Raw genomic sequence first — 23,300 nt, 5'->3', positions numbered from 1 at the left:
TGGTGGGAGCATTATTTCGAGTAAATTCTAAAGTGATTTAAATGGACTGAAAACATTATTTTAAATAAGCATCGCGGGTGTAGACTCGGATTTAGAGTAAATGTTCAGATAGGCTTCACGCGGTTATATGGGTCCCGGAAAGGTTAAAGGGTTGGGATTAGTTTTGGCTGAGTTTGGAATGTATTCAGATCCCTTGGATTTTCTTCATATGATGTAACTGGATAGCGGAGGAAGTTGTTACCTGAAACATTTGAATTGAAATTCCGTGATTTTATTTATTCAAAATAGTGTTTTGGAGAGGAACTTTCTTCGATAAGATCATGGCTTTGATGAAATTCTTTTTTATATTAGTTGGGCAAACGAGTAATACGCTCACGTGATAGAAAATAAAAAAAAAACCACGCACAAATAGAAATTATTATGTCAACTACTCAGTTAAATCAAGATAGTAGGTCTTTTGTGGAGTGATGTATATGCTTTCAAAACATGATCCCAGAAAATGTTTAGAACAAATGTATTACGAAATTCAAAAGAATTGTTAAACTACATTTATGTCGTAAATGTTACTATTTAACGTAAATTACTTTCTTAATGATATTACAGATTAAGAAGGAAGCGACCGCCTTCAGCCTATTTTTATTTAAAACATAAATTTGATTGTTAAGAAAGTTTATTGCGATCGTTCTTCTCAGCTCTGAGACATAAAATTTCGAATGGGTGGGAGTTTATGATGTTCAATAAGTGATTTCATATCCTATTTTCAATATAAATATCTGAATTTGAATTGACTGCTTTTGTGGTATACGTTTGTTCTTGAATTGAAGGGGACTTTAGGTGAAAACATAGCAGCCTTGCTTGCTTGCAAAGTGGCTGTGCGAAGGAAATTTTTTCTAGTAAAGTGCGCAGTTGACGGATTGCAGACAAAAGCCTGATTCAAGAGAAATGTTTATTTGACGTAATGTTCGGCGGTAAGAATCAGCTGTTGTTCTTATCGGGTGATTCTTACCGTCGAACAGTAATACAATACTTTAACAACTGTTTTTTTATGGAAGAGGAGGACAAACGAGCGTACGGGTCACCTGGTGATCACGGCCGCCCACATTCTCTTGCAACACCAGAGGAATCTCAGGAGCGGTGCCGGTTTAAGGAAGGTGTACGCGCTTTTTTTAAGGTACCCATGTCGTATCGTCCCGGAAACACCGCACAAGGAATTGTATTACGTTGAATTTGTAGTACTAGGAAGAAAACTCCTTGAAAACCGCACTGTGGAGGAACGCCAGATATCCTAATTTATGGAACTTAATATAGTATCCTATCTTTTAAGCACTCCCTTAATATATGGGTAACAAAATGTAGAGAGATAGAGATAGAATCCAGCCGAATGGAGTTGATCTGAGCCTCTAATAATGCGGTTAAATGGATGGAGTTAAAACTGCGGAGGTACGAACAGTACACCATGAGTGGCCAAAAATGCAGATGGTGGCTTGAGTTATTATAGGGCAACTCAAACCACCACTCAGATATATTTTGATTATTAGTGAAATTAGCACTTAAATCTGTACATATATTGTGCCCCCTACCTGTGTTCGGACGCACGCCCTAGCGATGACTATGCTCATTGTGATGATGTAGTTGGGCAACGTTTACAAATTTTTCCCTTACATAACCGGGGTTCTTAGTTGCATGTAAATCACATCCTTCAGGCTTATGACCTTAAAAAGGCGCAGTATCCTCAGTGGACACAAGTGGGGAATGTCCCCTGCCTTCATATTGAGGGATGTGTGGATCTTCGTAGGCCTCTTGGCAAAATACATATAGCCCGGATTCAATGAGGTCTAAGGAGGTGATATTTTTGCCAAGTGATCTTTGAATTTGCAGTGCCCAGTGAGGAAGACTGTGAGGGTTCGTAACTCACTCCTGAATAAGTTAATGCAAAGCTTTGCCCGCTTCCGATTCATTATAAACGATCAGATACATATATACGTTAAACATATTAAGCCTCTGTGTGCAAAGGGGATTAAAATTTAGCATTTTAGGCTGAAAGAATTTTTGAAATAAGAATCATCACTAATAGTTGAGGTTCTATGGAGCGAAGTGCGAAACAGATGAATAGCGGCTCGAATCATCAACGATCAAGTCCGATCTCTTTGTATCTTCTACCGCATTTATGACGGTGACTCCTAAGAAGAATTGTTTGAGTTCATTCCAGCAGTCGAATTCTATCACCGAACATGGCGTCGAAATGCAAAATTCCACTTGCATCATATTGACGTCTGGCATTCTACAAGCGCGCGATAAATTTCTATCCCCGCACAGCCACTTTGTCGAATCAAATACCGGCTCAAGTTTTGCCGAACCGATATGAGTTACGGCCGTTCCCAATATTCAGTCTATCTCCGGTTGTGGCCTACTTGAGATAAAAATCGTAACTATCGTTGACTTTTCTGTCCTAATAAACTTATCGACGGTAACTCACCTTATCCGTACACGCTGTCTGTCAATGGGAGGACGTATAGCTTACCAGCGATAGAAGATGTATAAAAATTGCAATTGACGCGTCCCAATATAAGGCGATAAGAATGACTTATCCGGTATATTGGGACAGCTTCAGATTATTGACAGCTAATTCTTCATCTGTAGATAGAATATTGGAACGGCCGTTATGGGACTTTCAAGCTTAGAGCATGCTCCCAACTTAAAAGTAACGGATGTCTTTACCCCTAGTGTTGCGGATGTACATGGGCGGTTGCCCCCTCCTGTATAAAAGTAGATATCAAAGAAGAAAGGACAAAACAGTCAACTCATTTTATCACTTAAGTAAGCCTTTAAAATGATTTTACGCTAAAACAAAAGTGCCAGCCATAACAGTATTAAGTATTAACTCGCTTACAAATTGTATCCCTTAAATGTTGCGACATCCACCAACATCTTCTGAATAGCTATGACGCAGTTATTTCAACGAATTTGATAATATTTTAGCTAAAACACTCTTATCATAAAACTGATAACGGTCTATTTGAGCTAAATGGGGATAAGCCATGTACAGTCGTCTACAGCTGCTTGTGAAATTCTTTATTTTTGTATATGTTTTTGGAACGAACTTTCTTATGGCACCTTATTATTATTTATTATTATCAGTAATTGTCTCTCTCTTAAAGGGAGAGACCCTTTGCTGAAAGAGAAAGAGAGAGAAAGTAATACGTTTAATCGCACAGCGCACTTTATTATTGGTACCAGGAGAAGATTAGCAAAGTAGAGATAGTTTAATCTATTTGTAGACACACTTTCATTAAATAAAGACATATAGCTAAAAGTATGTCAACAAAAACGTCACAGTATTCAAGATGTTATCACGTAAAATAGTGTTAACTTCAAAAATTTTAATAATAAAGGAATTTTGTATCTACCGGTTGTCTCATGACACTACACGAACTTTTTAACATGAAAATCGTATGCTGTTTAAACGACAAGACGTTCTCATAGGATGTCACCACCCACTTCCATTCTCAGGGGCATAATAAGTTTGCCGATAGTTTTTCAAAAAGCCAAGCTTGTGTTTGTTCCATGATCAGACTGGTATATACTGACATGGTTCTAAGACTCTTGTCTTGAAGTAGTGGACAAGGCAGCAAATAGGCTAGAAAGCTAGGAATTATTTTTTGATGATAAAAATAAAATTTAACAAAAAAAAACAACTGACTTCAAAATAAATATATTTCGCGTTAAAAAGTAAAAAAAAATATTGCGTATTTTTATACAATCTCATTCTAATTACAATAATTGTTATTTTTGAAATCGGTGTCCTCCCGCTGCAGCCCTACCCTCGCCTCACGCCTTATCACGTTGCGCGTACGACGCAAGCGCATCTCACCTTCCTACAACTCTGTATATACTTACTGTGTTTGAGAAAAATCGTTCACCCAGTGGAAAGTTCTGAGGTAACGTGAGGTATGTTTGTATTTGTTGTTTGTGTTTTTTTTTTGTATATAATAATGAGAACCTCCTCCTTTTTTGAAGTCGGTTAAAAAGAAAATAATATGCATGCATACATATAATCACACCTGTCTCCCAGATGGGTAGGCAGAGATTACAAAATTCTATTTACCTCTGTAACGACCACGTTCTACAGAATCTTACAAGATGTAGTGTTGCTAGGCGCCAAATCAGATGGACCGATGAACTGGTCAAGATCGCCCGAATTAGTTGGATGTGGTCAACGCAGAGTGGATTGTCGTGGAGATCTTTGACTTGTGGCTGAAGTGATGATTGATGATTTGCCTCTGTCATGATAATATTATACTGTCTTAATTCTTTCACAAAAATCAAATTATTCTTCCAAGCTCATTTATTTCGGTAATTTTGACCTGGCACCTTTTAAATACATCTAGGTCGACCTTTTTCATCATTAACATCTACATTATTTATAAAATATATTTCGTTTTTCGACCTTTGTCGGAAGCCAAAAATCAACGGTGAGATCTTGGTTGCTGGCAAGAACACTCATTAGAACAATAATGCATCATTAATTAATATCGTTGAAATAATGTGCTGCGAAAAGTATTGATTTTAGAATAGAATAATGTACTTCGACTTTACAGAACACATCATTATTAACAAAAAATGTTGCGACAGAATATGTTATAAGTGTTCTTTTATTTAAAAAAATAATTAATTAAAATGTCATGTAACTACGTTTTTCTTTTTTTTTTCGAGAGGAGTAAAATACATTTACGTTTTGAAGACCCCGAAACGGGGCCCATATGTCGGGCTCGGGTGTAAACACCCCCTACCGACTAAAAACCTCCTGTGTGCTGATAGCCCTGAAGGCTTTTACAGCGAAGCCGGGCGGGGGCCTTGGAGGAAAATGAAAATGTAGCTGACAAGCGCGGGGCGTCTCGGAAGGAGACTCGAACCTCGGACCGCCTGCTCGCTAGGCTGGAGTGTAACTACGTATTCAGTCCTTTGTGTACGCAGACGACGTCGCGGAGTATCAGCTAGTCAAAAATAAAGGGCTTATTAAAAGCGCTTTTTATTAAATTACACAGGTTTTACACGACATTTTCATATTCATAAAGTTTACACAATTCAATTTACATGTTAATTATTTCGTCGCGATTGTACCCGGCTTATCTTGATGATGAAATACAGGACTTTTACTTCCCTACCGAATATTGTTAGTGCCTTGTTACAGCTGATGTGTTATTAAATACTAGTAATATTTTCTGGTTTTGCTTTTCATTTCATTAAAATCATGTGAATCGTGTTTTTTTTTTTAAATTTGCACCACCAGAGCCAGGTTATAATATTGACACGAGAGTGGGTCAGGGATTGGAATAATACTCTGATTATAGGAACGAATCTTTATTTGGGTTCACTTTTCAGAACTGTCTGCCGCCGTTCCTCTTGTGGGCGGCGGCACCTTCAACGCGTCACACCGCACCGAAAACTATGTCTCTTCTATCTTCTTCACCTGGATCACTTTTCACTACTTCTTCTTTTCTTCCTCTTCTACCTTTACACTTTCGAGTCAGAATTAGAACTGCCGTAGGCCACGCTTAGTACGGCTTATATACCCCCGGATCTGTTCGATTTTCAAATGATTCTCCCATTCCATCTTTAAATTTAAATTGTACTAGAAATTTCTTTTAACTATTGGTATCCTGCTTACACGTTTTCTATCCTCTTTACTCTGTTCGATTTGATCTTAACTTTACAAAACCCAAAAAATTCTAAGAAAGACAGTAATAGAACAGTATTTTCTTTCAATAAAGGAGTAATTATTGTACTACTAAAAATTGTGTGTCGCAAGCAAGTGTGCTTCATGTCTACTTGTCTTCCCAGGTCTCTCTTTATTTTTATGACAGTAAGGGTCGAAACGAACAGGACGTTCAGCTGTTGGCAATTGATGCGCCCTACCCATTACAATGCAGTGCCGCTCAGGATTCTTGAAATACCCAAAAATTCTGAGCAGCACTACAACTACGCTCTTCATCTTGAGACATTAGATGTTAAGTCTCATTTGCCCAGTAATTTCACTAGCTATCGCGCCCTTCAGACCAAAAACAGTAATGTTTTTACATTACTGCTTCACACCTGAGCCCACTGGTCAACGGGAAGAGACATTTCAAGGATTTTCAAGTCTGCCATATCCACAACCCTAAATGAGCTATAATCCATACATTATGTATAAATTTCTATCATCACATAGAAAGGTCTTCATGGGTGGGAATGTGTAATTATATAAGTAAGGCGATGGTGTAATTCCTCAGACCCAAGAGATGATCCATCAAGTGCTGATGTTGCTGCGTTTGACCTGGAGTCAGTTATTGCGATGCTCGCTTGCTATTATCGTATAGAATCCGTTATTCATCATACGTCACTATTCGTCCCAAAATACCTCCATTTCTGTGTTGAAAATAACATTACACGTACTGTTGTCTGTGGGTCTGTCCCATCATCGGGTACCCATTTTTCTAAAATATTGAAATTTTTTGATGCATATGGGTCAATATTGTGGGTATGATAACACCAGACCACCCCTAACTCTTTGGTCATTTGATGCTAATAGGCTTCTACGATCACATTAGATTCATATAAGAGTATTTAAATCGTAAACACTTGTACAATAGCCACGACCCAAAATGCGCTATAATTTAAACATTTTCAACCCATTTACGTGAGAACGTCGTTATCAAGATTATTTTAATATGAAAAAGCTGTCAAATAATAAAGCTGCCGACTCGACGTGACCCAATTTAAGTTGAAGTCCATTTGAATAATCAACGTTCACGTTGTTAAAAATGCAGCGAAGCCTATTTAACTCACCGATACTCTAGTTTTAAGTCGCGAAATCAATATTCGTTGGGCACGCTTATTTCAATTTACACGTAAAAGTTGCAAATCTTTACTAATATGATAGGGATTTACGGCGCCTATTTCTGCCGTGAAGCAGTATTGTGTAAGCATTACTGTGTTTCGGTTTGAAGGGCGCCGTAGTTAGTGGGAATTACTGGGCAAATGAGACTTAACATCTTAAGTCTCATGGTGATGAGCCGATTGAATTTTTGGGTTTTTCAAGAATCCTGAGCGGCACTGCATTGTAATGGGCAGGGCGTATCAGGTACCATCAGCTGAACTTTCTGCTCGTCTCGTCCCTTATTTTTATAAAAAAAGGGATGAAGATTGTGTCATTGCTTGTGTGTATGTTAGTTTTGAACGAGAAGGCTAAGCATTGCACTCATTAAAGCACGCCGATACTTCAAGCAGGCCCACACTCTAGCGCTTTACATAGCACAGGTCCGGCCACATTTGGAATATTGGTGTCATCTCTGGTCTGGCGCACCCCAGTATCAGCTCGAACTATTGAACCCCGTGAGACGCAGAGCAAGCTAAGGCAAAACAACGCCTTTCGGTGTTTGTACGGAATGCAAACGCGCCGAACAAATCATAACTTTGGACAGGAGACAACTGAGAGCCCTCACGGGGTGCCTCTCAGGCCACTGCAATCTGAATGGGCCTCAGTGAATCGAATCTGTGCAAATTCTGCTAAGAAGCCGCTGAAGACCTACACATCCTACTAGAATGCGAAGGCATTGCAAGAATCAGGGTGTTTTTAGACAACCCAGTATAAAAACAACTTTACTCAAAGCAGAGGACGTGTCGTGCCTGAATAGTGTGTAGTTTAATTATTTAATTTACCTATTTTTATGAAATATCGCTTAAAATCCAGCTAATTGATTGTAGCAGTAATGCACTTTTCACAAAAACTATGTTCTTAATAAACAAAAAAAAATCTATTGAACTTAAAAGTTATAAATAAATAAAGAATATTTAAGTTTGATTTAATTACTAGTGTCTTAACATGAAATTCACTAAACACTTCTTTGGTTGTATTATTGCACATATTTAAGTATTATTCAAATCATGGAGTATTTAACCAACTGCGGACGGGATGATATTGACAGCGAAAAGGTTTCGTTGTATATGTAAATAGTCTAGTTTGAATTTTCACTCATTGAGCTTATTTTGTTGTGATTAAGTATTTGCGTGAATTACCTCATGTCAAAATTGAGAGTATGTTGTCACATACCGCGTCAGTAAGTGTAAGTTTGCACATAAATTGGGCGATTTGACGAGGTATTATTATGTTCATAGTAGGTATATAATATATTAATACTATTAAGATTCAATATCATAGAAGAATAAATCTAGATTTATTATGCTGTTAGCATGTATGCTGCTAACGCATTGAAAAACCCATTGTTCACAAATTATCGGCCTGTCAGGTCTTCTTGATGCTTTCAGCTATAAAACTGTTCTGCCAAAATGGAAATGACAATTGAGTTAGTTCTTAAAAGTATGTTATTATGAATAAGACGGTAATAATATTACTCTGAGCCTTGACCTCAAATCTCACCCCTCAAAAGTCCTTTAAAATCGCATCAATACTCCGTATACCAGTCTAAGGGAGCAATTATCTATAATTGCCTCCCCGGGTATCAATTTAGAGTTACCGCAAATTGAGGCAGTTCTATTCATTCCTATTCATCCATTCATCGGATCTAATTTAGCAACATTCGGTTCTCAATGAGCTCTATCATTCAAGTAATAACTATTTGGTATTTGAAGCGAGACAATTTGATGGATACACGAAATTTTGTGTATATTTTAGAAGTAAAGTTGCAGATGGACATGCTTATGTCTAGCACGAAGGATGTCACTATAATTGAGCAATTGCTATGTATACATGGGTGTTGAAACATTGCTAATAATGAGCAAGCTTATTTCGAATTCGCTCGAAAATCGAGGGTCATGCGATTATTATGCATGTTACTTGCGCAGCAGTGGAAGGGCTTTTGGCGCGTGCGAACAAGATTGCTCATTGACTTTTTGCTTTTGGATTCCCTTGAGAGTGGTAAAATATGCGTTTTGCCGTTTGTTTTTTTTACGTTAACGGAACACCAATAATTTTAAGTAAAATCAATTGTTATAATTCTACATAATCTAGTAAATCTATTAATTAAATGCGGTTACAGCATTTCACAATAGATATTTTCAATGGGCAAAGAGTAGTACTTAGAAATTAAAAACTAGTAAATTATATGAAACATTTATAAATACGATTGAAATTTCCAATTTTTACACGAATATTCAGCAATATTGCAATATGTATATAAAACAGTTTTAGTAAATGGTTACCAAAGATCCTGGGTTCATAAACATTTGATTGATCTCTGCGGATGATCATTGCGGATATTTAGGATCGTTGTTTTTGACTGCGCTAATGAGTTCCTTAATGCGTTGAGAAATAGCTCTTTTTGTTTGTCAAGGGAGCTTCCGCACCTGGTTAAAGATAAAACTATTGAAACCATTTGTTATTTTAAAGTGATATCCTTCACTTCAGAGATTTCAACTTTACAACAGGATACAAACTAATTTTGTAACCAAAATTTATGAACAATGGGACTCGAACCCGCGACCTTTCGGGTTCCGTACGAGCGCTCTTGCCAACTGAGTCAATCGTTCAAGTGACGCAAGGATCGTAAATTTTCGTATGTGTTTTTCAACTCTCAGGTTGTGGCTCCATCTACAGGATCTACTTTATAGTTGATAACCTGCTCAACCCTAATAATTGCATATTAGGAAATTGACATGAGATGTCGCTCTTTCAAATCTAAACAATTTGTTATTTAAAAAGTGATATCCTTTACTTCTGGGATTAATAATACAAATCAAATTTGTAACCAAAATTTATGACCGATGTGGGACTCTAACCATACTAGGACTATATCTTGTTTGAGTCGCATGTTGTGGCTCGTTAAAATAGATAAAACTAAGATAAAAAAATCTATACTATTAGTTATTCTATCACATTTTATAAAAACAACGCCCTTGTAAATTTACGAAGGTTTAATCCCGAAATATAGACATACTGCTAGATCTAAGCTCGTCTACATTTAATTAATGGTAACATAACCATCAAATGGCTAATGTCACAAGAATTCGGAGCTTCAACGACAGTTGACAATAATTGGCGTCTCTTATTACACACACTCGCTTCGATACGCTGCCAAATATTCAAATTAACTGGGATGTACGTTTCAATAAATCACCGAGGATTTGGTTTTCAGCTCAGTTACTACAGGTCATACTTGTTAATGTTTAACTATTTGGCCTTTAATAATATATTTATTATTAGGTTAGTACGTCATAAAAAATTATGTCTCTGTTATACGCTATTAATATTTTTACATGTTTGTATAGGATATTTGGATTATATCGATTCTAATAAATCAGCTTTCGAGGAACCTTTGTGTTTTAAGTTTTAACTAGGGATCCAGACGAGTTTGGGGACCGTAAAATATTAAATATTTGATAAAAAAAAACTTTATAAAATCCGGCAATATACCAACCAATAGTCACACTAAGAGTGCGAGAAAGAAGAATCTCTTACAGAGATACAGTAAGATAGGAAAAGTAAGCGAATTGATTATTAGGTATTTTATTACTGTAGTCTGTGATTTTGATTGCCAAGCCTAAAACAGTCAACTACTGACCTTAACACCTTAGTAATTTAAAAAATAAGAGAAGCTAACGCGCACTTGTCACATTGACATATTATAAATGTTGGTCTAGCATTCTTCAAACTAATTAAAAATATGGATTTAAAACGTTCAAATTCACTCTCCATTTGCAAATGGTGTCAGCAGTACTGATTCAGATATTATATCTAATTAATTAAAAATAGCAATTGCTAAATGAAAGCTTATAGGCAATTTCAACAAATTTTGAATAAGCAATTGGATTCAGAAGGGACATCAAAATTTAAACTATAAAGTGTTAAACTGTGTCGTGGTCAACATAAAATCTTAATTAGGGACGGTATTCCACACGTATAACCTCAACACAATCACTAGGAAATGTTGCCTCGCATTCACTTTTCGGTATCGTCTGCCGACTGCTGTTTTATTTTTATTTTTTTAATGAAAATAAGGGACAAGACGAGCAGGACGTCCACCTGATGGTAATTGATACACTCTGCCCATTACAATGCAGTGCCGCTCAGGATTATTGAAAAACCCAAAATTACCTACAATTGCGCTCGTCACCTTGAGACATAAGATGTCAAGTCTCATTTGCCCAGTCATTTCACTAGCTACGGCGCCCTTCAGAAAACACAGTTATGTTTACAAATTACTGCTTCACGGCAAAAATAGGCGCCGTTGTGGTACCCATAATCTAGCCGGCATCCTGTGCAAGGAAGCCTCCCGATGGTAGAGCCTCCCACTGGTACGACCTCTCGACACGATACGACTAGAATTGAAGGTCTCTTCAATTCTTAACCATCTCTAAGTCTACCAGCACATCTCTTGTCCATGAACGGCTTGCCCGTTTACCCCCTCTTTATAAAATAGAAGTACACACGCACATACATACGTGTCGCCGTGATGGGATGTGTTCGCGCAATAGATTCAGAACAATCTATATAATCGATGCAACAAAAATACTCAAACGTAATTACTAATGGCTAAATTTCACTGGGACACTACGTTGGCGCAAGCAGTCGCCGCTACCACCAAAGTATAACATATCATGACTGTTGTGTCTGTATGGTGTCTAGTTTGGTAGCTTACGGACACCACCGCGATGCCGCGACTGTTTGTTCCACCGTCGTTTCCCAGTGAAAGCCCTTGCAGTAAAATAAGATATTAATAAAATTTAATTTAGAAAAACCACGAGTAATCATGTACCGAAAACGCTTGTTTTAAACCATTAAGCAGAGTTTCTACCTTTTAAAGAAGGGAACGACCTGTCCCACGTTGCCGCCACAAGTAGTGACATTTAAGCGAGCATTCTATTCTAGAACATTCATTATTCTGGAATATTCTGGAGCTTAATTTTCTAGAACAATTCCTTTAAAATTACATAAGCCGCTCGCACAGCTATTTCAAACTATATCTCGGTTCCCGCGCACTCAATAATAATTGAACAATTATTTTTATTTGTATAGATCTTAACGGCGAATTGCGTTCCTGACATTTGATAACAGCTAACCTGCTGTTGACAGCTCAATACTGCGGAATTTCTGTGGAATTTACTATTAAGTATTTGCAGTTCTCAACTACAAACTACTTTATATTGATAATTGAATTTGTTGCATTATTTTACATATTATATTGTAATTGAAATGATTTGTAAATCGATGGAAATGTAAATCGTGATATAAAAGAGTGGCAATGAGTTTCTTGCTACTTCTTCTCATTAGCTCAACCCTTTACGAAGTAGCGGTAGATTCCATAAGAAAAATTTTTTTTTTGACATTCATAAGTGTCACTTCCGTGACCTACACGAATAAAGTGATAATGATTTGATTTGATTTGAATTTGTTGACCAATGAATGATATCTTTGTATCTCGAGATACAGATGTGCTTCGTTTTCTTGAATAAGTGGAAGATATATCCAAACAGGCTTTCGCAATTGGTGAACCCTTATTTTTTTATAGAAGAGGAGGACTAAGGAGCGTACGGGTCACAGGAGGCTTTTTTTTATCCGAGAATGTTTCCGAAAAAGTAGTTTCTTTGGTATATTTTAAATGTCAATTATTAATCCAATTATGACTTGATGTGTCTTGATGAAGTGAAAACTGAGCACTTTAATTTGTGAGTATTAAATGCATCACTTTTTTTTAGTCGTTCCCTTTCTGCTGAGGGTCGTGACTCATATTCATTTGGTCTTCGAGCTGTCTCCATCTGTCTCGCTCCGTCGCCTGGTGGAGTGTGGACCTTATAGGGATCATCTTCAGATTTTCGGCGATTCGATTCCGATATTTCCGACCACCGCTTAGGGCTACGGCCTCTAGGTCATTTTCCCTCTATTGTTCCTATAACCATAAAACGCTCAAGGATGTTGGCTTCTCTGCGTGCAACATGGACAAAGTATCACATTATGCGCTATAAGCAGACCGTGAACAGACGCTGGCATCCTCTATCTTGAGCTTTTAATATTTTTTTTCTTTTATTTGGGAAACAATGTCTTAAACAAATATGACAGTAAATATATGAAAACAAATAAAGCTAGAGTTCCACATTTTGTAACAGAAATTATAAATTGTGTAGTGCTCAAAACAGCTAGCAACTAAAATACTTATACTAGACCGATTTACATAAACCGAAAAATGAGCATATCAAGTTTACATAATTTGCCGATACAATCGATTAACTTGTGAAGGGTATTATTACACGAATGGATATAAATTGTTTTATGTACAAAAAAGATAGCAATAGATCATATTTTTATATAAAATTTACATTGCGGCAGCTTAATACAAAGAATACTGAAAACAAAGATTACAATCATTTGCCGTAATGAATTAGTTATCTATATAGGATTTACAAATATGCTATAATATAAAATACAATACAAAATGATTAATGTTAGAAAATGGTAGCAACAAAAATACTTACACCTTTTGATACATATAAAAAACGAAACATAATATAAAAGAAAGATTATTTATTTTAATGCTTAGAGCTTCACCAATACTTAATACATTTATAGATAAATGAAATGTATCAACATCACAAAATAAAGAGTTATAAATGTCTAAGGCACGTCGACAGAAACTGTTTTTAGTATAATTTGTTAATGACAAATTAGAGGTAAAACTGCGTTGAGATCGAAGAGCAATACGCGAGGGTACTCGGATGTTAATTTTAGAAAGGAGACAAGAAGAGTCGATGTGTCCATTTATTACTTTGTAAAGATATATCATATCAAAATAAACCCTTCTCTCTTTAAGTGGGGCAATACTGAAGCGAAATATTGTTTATTTTGTGTTCTATTTCTTCTATTTTAGCTTTTACAACATGTACAAGCGTAAAAAACTTTTCTATAGAAAAAAAAAATCACTTGTTAATAAACTTGTAACATTTTTTACTTTTGTCGAACACACAATTGTGACATTTGTCGAACGTATGTCACTTACAGCGTGGTGAAATATGGGCTCAAACTCAATTCACGAGTCTTTTATTAAACGATTTATGTAACTTCACGATACAAGCCCAAACTCTTATTAGCGTTGTAAATTTTGCAGTAAATATTTGGATTTCATTGACCATGTGTCAGTTATATTAATATTAGGCTGAGCGTGGATGTGTTGATTAAACATTGAATAATTTAAATCAATTATTACTTAATACATACTCGAAGTGATACTCTCGCCTGATTGAATTCATGATTACATATAAATTGTTTATACACGAGACGTAGAACGGATGCAGTCCTTATAATACCTAAATATAAGACATCTTTTGCACAAAGATGTCATGGTTTTTAATATAATTAATTAAAATATTTAATAACAAACCATGCAAAACTGACAAAAAAGAAAATTTACTGAAAATATTATTTGAATTAATAAATAAATGTTTGTCTGTATGCTCCTTATAGAATCGTAAACTATTCATTTGATCATGTGATGATATTCAGCAAGTGTTGCGCATGAGCCCATGAAGGTTTCTGAGTTGCAAAGATTTTTTTTTCACATTTTTTTCGAAATGAATAAAATCAATAAAATGGCTCAAAATAAATTGAATATTTGTGTAATGTCTTCTCCTTTATGTTCATCGTAGTTACCTGCGTAGCAACGCTCGCAGGGTACATCAAGTTTTAAATAAAACTCTAGTAAATTTTGGTGTGATTCAAACTTACTTTCAGCGCAGAGAAGTTTTCCCTTCGAAACTTTCAGCCTTATAATATTTACGAACAATAATTGTTTTTAAAATTTTTTTTAAATAAAAATACAGTGAAACTTGGTTAAGTGGGACCTGGATAAGTGAGAAACCTCCATAACTGGAACTCATGCTGAGGTCCCAACACTTTGGCACTGAATTACCTCTGTTAGTGGGACGAGGTAAACCTCTATATCTGGGATTTGTTCTTTCAATTTATCATCATAGATAACATTGTTTGTTTACTCATTCTTATTCTACCCACAAATTCCACACGTAATTCCAAGTACGTAAGTACAAATTTTGAGCTTCAATTACCTTCAGTTTTAGTTTCGCTTTACTATCATACAGATGTTTATTTGAAAAATGTCAAAACGAAAGCTACAATCGTTATCATTACGTGAAAAACTGAAGTTAATATCCGTTTATGAAAGTGGGAAGACACGCGAAGAAGTTTGTGCCGAATTTAATGTGCCAAAATCTACTCTTTGTAGAATAATTCATACATACATACATACATCATCATACATAACACGTTATTTTATTTAATGATCGCACCTGTATAACTGAAATAACCTGTATTCTCACCTCTATTAATGGAACACTCTGTAAATGAGACAGATATTTATTTATACCTGTATATCTGAGACACTGGGTAAGTGGAATACCTCTATAAGTGAAACGACATTGCAGGTCCCTTGATGTCTCACTTAACCAGGTTTCACTGTATTTGAATTTAGTTTCAAATGCCACATGTGAACATGGCCTACGTATACTGCCTACTTATTTGAGTGACACTCGTTCCAATATCGTGTTAATTGAAAATGTCTACTTGTTACAGATCACCGTGAAGCTAATTAACAGGTATGAAAATATACTTTTATTATACATATTTATATATGAATAAGCGGATGCCCGCGACTTTACGTGCGTAGACTTCAATCCCTTTTTGTTGTTGAACTGGAATGGAGCAAATATTAAACAGGGAATTTGCCACAACTCATCAGTTGGAATCGCATTAAACACAGTTAAGATAAATAATAATGTTTACACGAGGAACAAACATACACTTGTTATGCCTACTACTCGGTTAAGTTGAGTTAGTAAGTCTTTTATTGGGTGATATGCTATATGCTTTTAATACATGATCCCAGAAAATGTACAATACAAATGATGTACCAAATTTAAAAGAATTGTAAAAAATGTTTGTGTGGTAAAGGTTATTATAACATAAATGATTTTCTCAGTGATATCACAGACTGGGAATAGAGCGAACGCCCTCAGGCTATTTAATTATAAATTTTATTGTACGAAAGAAAATCCCGCTGAGTTTCTTGCACACGCAGATTTCTTAGGTCTGAGGCATACCATTTCGAATGGGTGGTAGTTTTTGACGTTCCTTAAGTGATATTAAATTCTATTTTGAATAATTTTTTTTTAATATCAGTTATAGTGCACATAAACAAACAACATGTATAACATTGAAGATGCGGCGTCTACAGAGAGGCTATCCACGAGCGATCAGTAACGTACGCGCGAGCTATGTTCGTCACCGAATTCGGTCCGACCGATCATTTAAATATGGAGAAACATAAAAAAAGAAAGGCATACTATAAGTCATTGCAATTCAGAATAATTTTTTAAGCTTCATAAATACGCTGAAATAATCGTATTTATAATGATTATTACCTATAATAATAAAACTAGCTGACCCGGCAAACGTTGTTTTGCCATATAAAGTATAATTCACGCGATAGTTTTATAAGTAATAAAATATTGCCTATATTATAGCCTGTACATCATTTTGTTCTATTGTCAATAGTTTTTGCAGCGCACGCAAAAATAGGTTTTCGATTTTACACCTTGTGTTACAAAATAGCAATTTTATTACGGATCCCTAATTTTGAAAAAAAAACATAGCTTATAGCCTTCCTCGATAAATGGACTACCCAACACTGAAAGAATCATTCAAATCGGACCAGTAGTACCAGAGATCAGCGCGTTCAAACAAACAAACAAACAAACAAACACTGCAGCTTTATAATATTAGTATAGATTACCGTTCATGATAGCTACCTATTTATTTCATATATAAAGTAGGTTTGACAACGAAAGAATATTGATTTAAAATTACGATTTCATACCTATTTATATGGATAATAACACAGCTATTTAAATAAGTTGACCTTATACTAGGTAGGTACAGCTTTATTTTAAGAAGACAACCCTAATGTCATTAGAAGAGGTAAGAATCAGGCGATAGAAAGAGAGGTAACTTCTAGATGAATAAATTAATGTAGATTAATAGCGCTGTGCTATCTGAATTACATCTTATTGTATGGCAGCAAGAGTGACTATTTCTTTAATTTATTTTGTGAAGGGAGACTTTTGTACTTGAACAATTATTTCCCTTCGGATGATCCTAGTGCCTGAGCCGTTGCAGTAGCCGATGTGATACTACAGGGCATGGATATTTTTATACCAAGCTCTGTAGTACCGATCGGTGGCAGATCACAGCCCTGGTTCGATGCGTCAGTTAAAGCAGCATCTGACTGCAAAAAACAGGCGTATCGAGCTTGGGTTGCGGCGCTGGGTACAACACTCTCCGAATTCCACCTTCGCACGACACGCCACAAGTTAGAATATCATCCTCACCATCTGGATGTGTGGCGGTCCATCACAGTGCGGATTTCAAGGAGCTTTCTTCCACGTACCACTTCCATACCAGCTGTGGAATGAACTTCCTTGTGCGGTGTTTCCGGGACGTTACGACATTGGTACCTTAAAAAAAAGCGCGTACACCTTCCTTAAAGGCCGGCAACGCTCCTGTGATTCCTCTGGTGTTGCAAGAGATTGTGGGCGGCGGTGATCACCTAACAACAGGTGACCCGTACGCTCATTTGTCCTCCTATTCCATAAAAAAAATATTACATATTCTTTGCAAATAGGCAATTCTCTTGTGATTCCCCTGAAGCTGAAAGTGTGGGTGGAGGTGATCACTTGGCATCAGATGGCCCCTACGTTTGTTTGTCCTCGTCATAATATAAAAATATTTAAAAAAAAAATTTTTTTCAAAAATTATTTGCAAGCAAGGTGTACTTATAAATTTAATAGTAGAATATGTACCGCCGATTACTTGCTTTTGGAAGATTATTAATACGTTTATATCACAGGTATATTGTTAAAGCCGTGCGTGATATTACAATTTCACAAGTGATATTATAATTTACCGGTAGATTGTGAATCGACTTCATGCCTGGTTATAGTGAAATTGCAATTTTTTTATTTATTTTTTATTTAGGGAGCTTACAGCAACATTTACAATATAAACAATAGTAAACATAATTCTAAAAGCCAATTACAAGCTTCCACATATAGAAAGAAATTTGCTTAGTCTAACTATAACTATAGATTTAGAATAGTAACACTTATACATACACAGATATAAAAATACACTTATGATACATTTTTTGACATCGTAGAATCATTTGCGAACGCACTTTTTATGCTTTTTATACTACCACTAAAAGATCAAATCGGCTATCACAATTATACATATTGAACAGTTTGGTGACGCGTGGTATGTAACTGTTTATTCTATATTGAGAATGACTGGTAGGTACGTAAAGTAAATCATGCTTTCTTAATGTTCGATTTGGAGTTCGTAAAGCAATCATGCTGAGGAGTTCAGGACAATCCACCACACTTTGGGCTATTTTTACAAGAAACCTAATATCAGTCGAGTCTCTACTAAGCTGGAGTGGTAACAGATGAAATTTCTGACAGCGCTGAGGGTATTCAACTCTAGGTACTCTAAATTTATAGCAGAGAAAACGAGTGAATTTCTTCTGAATCTTTTCTATATTCTTAATATATGTGGCATAACAAGGGTTCCATATTACAGACGCGTATTCTAAGTGGGTAACATTAGCACAGTAAAGAACTTTCAACGTTTTCATCTGCTTGAAGTCTTGAGATGACCGGGCAACAAATCCTAATGCTTTGAATGCTTTCTCAGCTATATCATTAATATGTTCACTAAATGATAACTTGGTGTCAAAGTTCAAAAAACCTCAATCTCTGATCATATTTACACGAGATACATTTTGGGTTTTAATCTCATAGTGAAACTGAATGGGTTCCTGTTTGCGAGTAAAAGTTAATAAAAAGCATTTCACAACATTAAGGTCCAATCTATTGAGAGCACAATGTCACGGATTTGACAATAACCTACCTACGGCATATACATTACGAGAATTAAGTAACAAGACAGTTTTGAGTAACTTAAAAAATACAGTTACCCACTATAATACGTTACTCAGTGTCTAAATGAATTAGAACCATCAAACGTAAAAGTTAACAAGTGTCACGAAATATTATGTGAAACAAATTCGTGTGTAACCGAATAAGTGTTGCCCGTGACCTCCGTCACGACTATCATAATATATTATTATCACCTTAAGCAGTTGGAATGTCGTCTCGTCACGTCGTCACTACGTCATTTTTGGTTTTATAACCGACTTCGAAAAAGGAGGAGGTTCTCAATTCGTCTGTATTCTTTTTATGATTGTTACCTCAGAACTTTCGACTGGGTGAACCAATTTTGATGTTTTTTTTATTAGCTAGTGTTTCCCGTGTCCCATTTCAATTTCTGATTGGTCCAGTTCTGTCAATGGTATCCATGAGAAAATAATGGTGTAAATAAAAAAATGGACGAATTACTCAATATCACAATTTTTTTTATTTCTTAAAGTGATAACCCTTCTGGTATTAATTAACAAATTAAATTTAAAAACAAAATTCTCTCTCGCGTTCCGTGCAATTGTTTAGATTTAAAAGAGCGACATCCCAAGTCAATTTTCTAATATTATATTGATATATATCAGGTTATCAAAGTTAAAGTAGATCCTGTAGCTCAAGCCACAGCCTGAGAGTTGAACAAAGCAATATCAAGATTTATGAACATTACGTCACTCGAACGGTTGGCTCAGTTGATAGAGCACTCGCACGGCACGCGAGAAGTAGCGTTCGATGGTTCGAGTCCCACATCGTTCATGAATTTTGTATATCACGCCTAATGATTTCGATGATTCTTTTGTTATTTGAAAGGATATACATCAAGTGTAGTTTTATCAGAGTTTGGTTAGGTTCTGATTATGGGATACAAGACAAAGTAACGGAACTCTTCAATTCTTTGGAACAAATTAACGAAACGCGGCCGAATTTTTATATGCTATCCGGATGTTTAAGTCATCTAGAGTAACGCCGTTATAGTCAAGTAGTTCATACTCGAATATGATGATCAATAGAACTTCTTAACGGCTTACAGTAAGGGTGCAATCTGTGCCAGAATTTTTAACTGTATGTAATCAAATTGCAATGCGCTTAAGTTCGTTGCTGCATTCCAACATGACGCATGGCGCATCTATTTTTGTGATCTTCGTAAGACTCTTTTGAAATTGTCCTCGAGGTAGATTTCCTCTGTGGAAATAGGCGTTCCTCCCTTACTTCGTTTTTTAATTTAATAAGGGTTTTGTTTCAGTTACTTATTTGAAATTGCTAGAACCACTATAGGATAACTTCCTTGCCAGTTTGGTCTGTCTGCCGAAAATTTATTTTTATTTTCGTTACCCAGAGTAACTAATTCAATTATTAGACCTAACTAGCGTACAAGTCTACAAGTGTCTCGCAATATTATGTGGAACAAATTCGTGAGTAACCGAATAAGTCTCGACGGTGACCTCCGTCACGACTTATATATCACCTTCACCAGTTGGAATATCTTCAGCCACGTCATTTTTGGTTTTCATTATATAAGATTGACTGACTAATACGGGTTTTGTTTTAGAATCCTAGAACCATTATATGATAATTTCATGTCTGTTTGACATAAATAAATAATATAAGCCCTGCTTGTTTTGCCTGCGTGACATTGCCGGTTGCTAACGGTACTTTTCATTGGTTATTTTTGGTTGGTCGCTTTGACGGCATGAAAATGGTGGCCTATCCCTATATTGTCGCGCGCGGATTATTTTGATGTTGCTGATGAAATAGTTTATACTTTTGTAATCGTTATATTTTGAATCTTGACCAATTAATTAGATTCACTGATCGTACAAGTTAACAAATGTCACGAAATATTTTCTGGAACGAAATCGTGAGTAACCGAAAAAGTGTCGCCCTTGGTCTCTCTCACGACTTATTTATTATCACCTTATGCAGTTTGAATATCGTCATGCCACGTTGCCACTACGTCATTACTGGGTTTTATTATATATGACTGACATATAAGGGTTTTCTTTTCATTAATCGTTTTAGACCAATATAGGTCCTTTATAGGTGATTTATTTACCTGCTTACTGACTGTTTCAAAGCACTTTAAAAAAATTTAGATTAAATGACTTGTCGCTATCGCTACGTCTGCTTGACCTTAACAGTTGTCAGCTTTTGTTTGTTGCTTGGTCGCTATGACGTAACGAAAATGGCGTTTTGTCCCTATATCATCGCGCAGGGATAATTTTGATGCTTTCGATCAAACAGTTTGTAAATTTGTAATAATCTTATTTTGAATCTGCTGTCATGAGACATTTTAAAACTAATTGTTCTTGTTTTATAACTTTATTGCTATATAGAAAATCAGAAATATAAAATGCATAATTTGGCTAGGTGATGAAACAACAGTCAAAAGGAGAAGGTTCATCTACACTTAATGTGGGATCATGAGTTCATGTTTCCATGCAACGCTGTTTTTCAGCCATCCCCTCCTCATGTCGAGTAATACATCTTTCTTATTTAATGTAATAATAAAAAATAAAAATTGCTTACTACCTGCTTATTGTGTCTGAGTGTATACATTGACAATTGAGATTAAAAATTCCTTATCAACGATATTATTAACTGCTTAGCAGTGGAAATTATTTTATCAAAGAGCGCAAAATATCTACAATCGCCGCTAGCAGTTCTTTTTCCGTTTCGGATATCAAGCGATAGCCTTTGAAAAGTAAGTAAATTATGTTTCTATCTACATTTAACCTCAGAACTAAGGGGTATCACTTAAGAGCAGTAAATTGTTAACATCCTATATTTTCTCTATTAAATTATTTCACGCTAATATTAAGTTATGTATGTGATTTTTGTTTTGAGATTTCAGCGAATTCTGCCTTAACAGCCTTTTCAATTAAATAATTTATCTATGGCTTCTTATATATCGTTCGTGCTATATATCAGCTTGGTTATAGACAGTCTCTCAGAGAAAAATTTAAAGAAATAAATATTATGACTGTTCATTGTCAGTACATTTATGAAAATTTAATGTAAGTTCACAAAAATCGTCACCTTTTTGCTCTTAATAATGATTTTCATTATTATGACACTAGAAATAAGGGATTGATTTTAACTAATTCTAGTAGGCTTCATAAAATACATAATAGCTTTAAGGATATGTACATGTATACACTTTTATAATAAAGTCCCAGCTACTGTTCAGGCATTATCTATTATATTAGTATTATAAATAAATTTAAATGTTTTATAAAAAAATGCCTCTGTCGTAAATCCCATTACTCAACAGCTGAATATCTAAATGATCAGACAGCCTGGGACTAGATTGTGATTATTTTATAGCGATAGAAATTACTGTACAATATTGTATATTTTTATTGAAAAGAGCGCAAAAAAAGAATGCTGGGAGAGTTTCTTGCGCCGCTTCTTCTCTCTCAGAGCGCCATTTGTTTTCGAAGCGGGAGTAGAATTTAGTATATTAGAAATGATATCAAAAAGAATTCTAAAGGAATCAATTTTGAGAAAATAAATGCCTTTTATGCCTTTTAACATTACCTTCTTATTTAGGTTTCTATGCTAGGAACACACAACGTACTACAGCTGAATATCTAAGTGATCCGACAGCCTGGGACTAGATTATGATTATTTTACAGCAATAGCAATAACATTACAAAATTGTAAAGAACGCAAAAAAAGAATGCTGGGATAGGTTCTTGCACCGCATCTTCTCTCTCTGAGCGCCATTTGTCTCCGAAAGAAGAATTCTAAAGGAATCAATTGTGAGAAAATAAATGCCTTTTATGCCTTTATGAATGCTTTGAACAATAACCGTAAATATAAATAAATGACATTTTCATTCGTGTTCGACAGGAACCATAATATTGTCGACACCGACCCTGTTGTAATGGAGGCTATCCCGAGCTCCGCTAATAAATTGTTGTGACACACAACACAGACTAATGACTGAACACAATCGATAAATTCATATAAATGTCACTGACAGTGACATTTGGCGAGCTATTTATTCATGATTCAGTTTTGTATCTCGTTAACTCGGTTTTCATATCTACCGTCAATTTTTGACGTAACTTTAAAGGAGAATGACTAGTATTGTATGGAGCTCGGGCCACTCACAAATATTTTTTGTGTTATTTAAATGAAGCGTTTTATTTCTATTTTGATTCAATTTTTTTTTAATAACAGAAAGGGACGAGACGAGCAGGAGGTTAAGCTGATGGTGATTTTTACGCCCTGCCCATTACAATGCAGTACCGCTCAAGATTCGTGAG

At 35.6% G+C, this 23,300-nt stretch overlaps 1 protein-coding gene across 10 annotated transcripts in view; it reads left to right on the top strand.

The window, feature by feature from the left end:
• LOC126976179 (sex peptide receptor) overlaps nucleotides 1-23,300 on the top strand; it is a 200,640-nt gene that overhangs the window by 53,587 nt on the left and 123,753 nt on the right. For 6 of the 10 annotated variants that reach the window (XM_050824423.1, XM_050824414.1, XM_050824418.1 and 3 more), the window contains exon 3: nucleotides 15,572-15,594. The exons of the other annotated variants lie outside the window; for them this stretch is intronic. The gene's annotated coding sequence lies outside the window, so the exon portion shown is untranslated. The remainder of the gene's footprint in view (nucleotides 1-15,571; nucleotides 15,595-23,300) is intronic. 10 annotated transcript variants of the gene reach the window in all.

Source organism: Leptidea sinapis, chromosome 39, assembly GCF_905404315.1.
Source record: "Leptidea sinapis chromosome 39, ilLepSina1.1, whole genome shotgun sequence".
Taxonomy (NCBI): domain Eukaryota; kingdom Metazoa; phylum Arthropoda; class Insecta; order Lepidoptera; family Pieridae; genus Leptidea; species Leptidea sinapis.
Note: the sequence above shows the minus strand (reverse complement) of the source record. Positions and strands in the feature narration are given on the sequence as shown.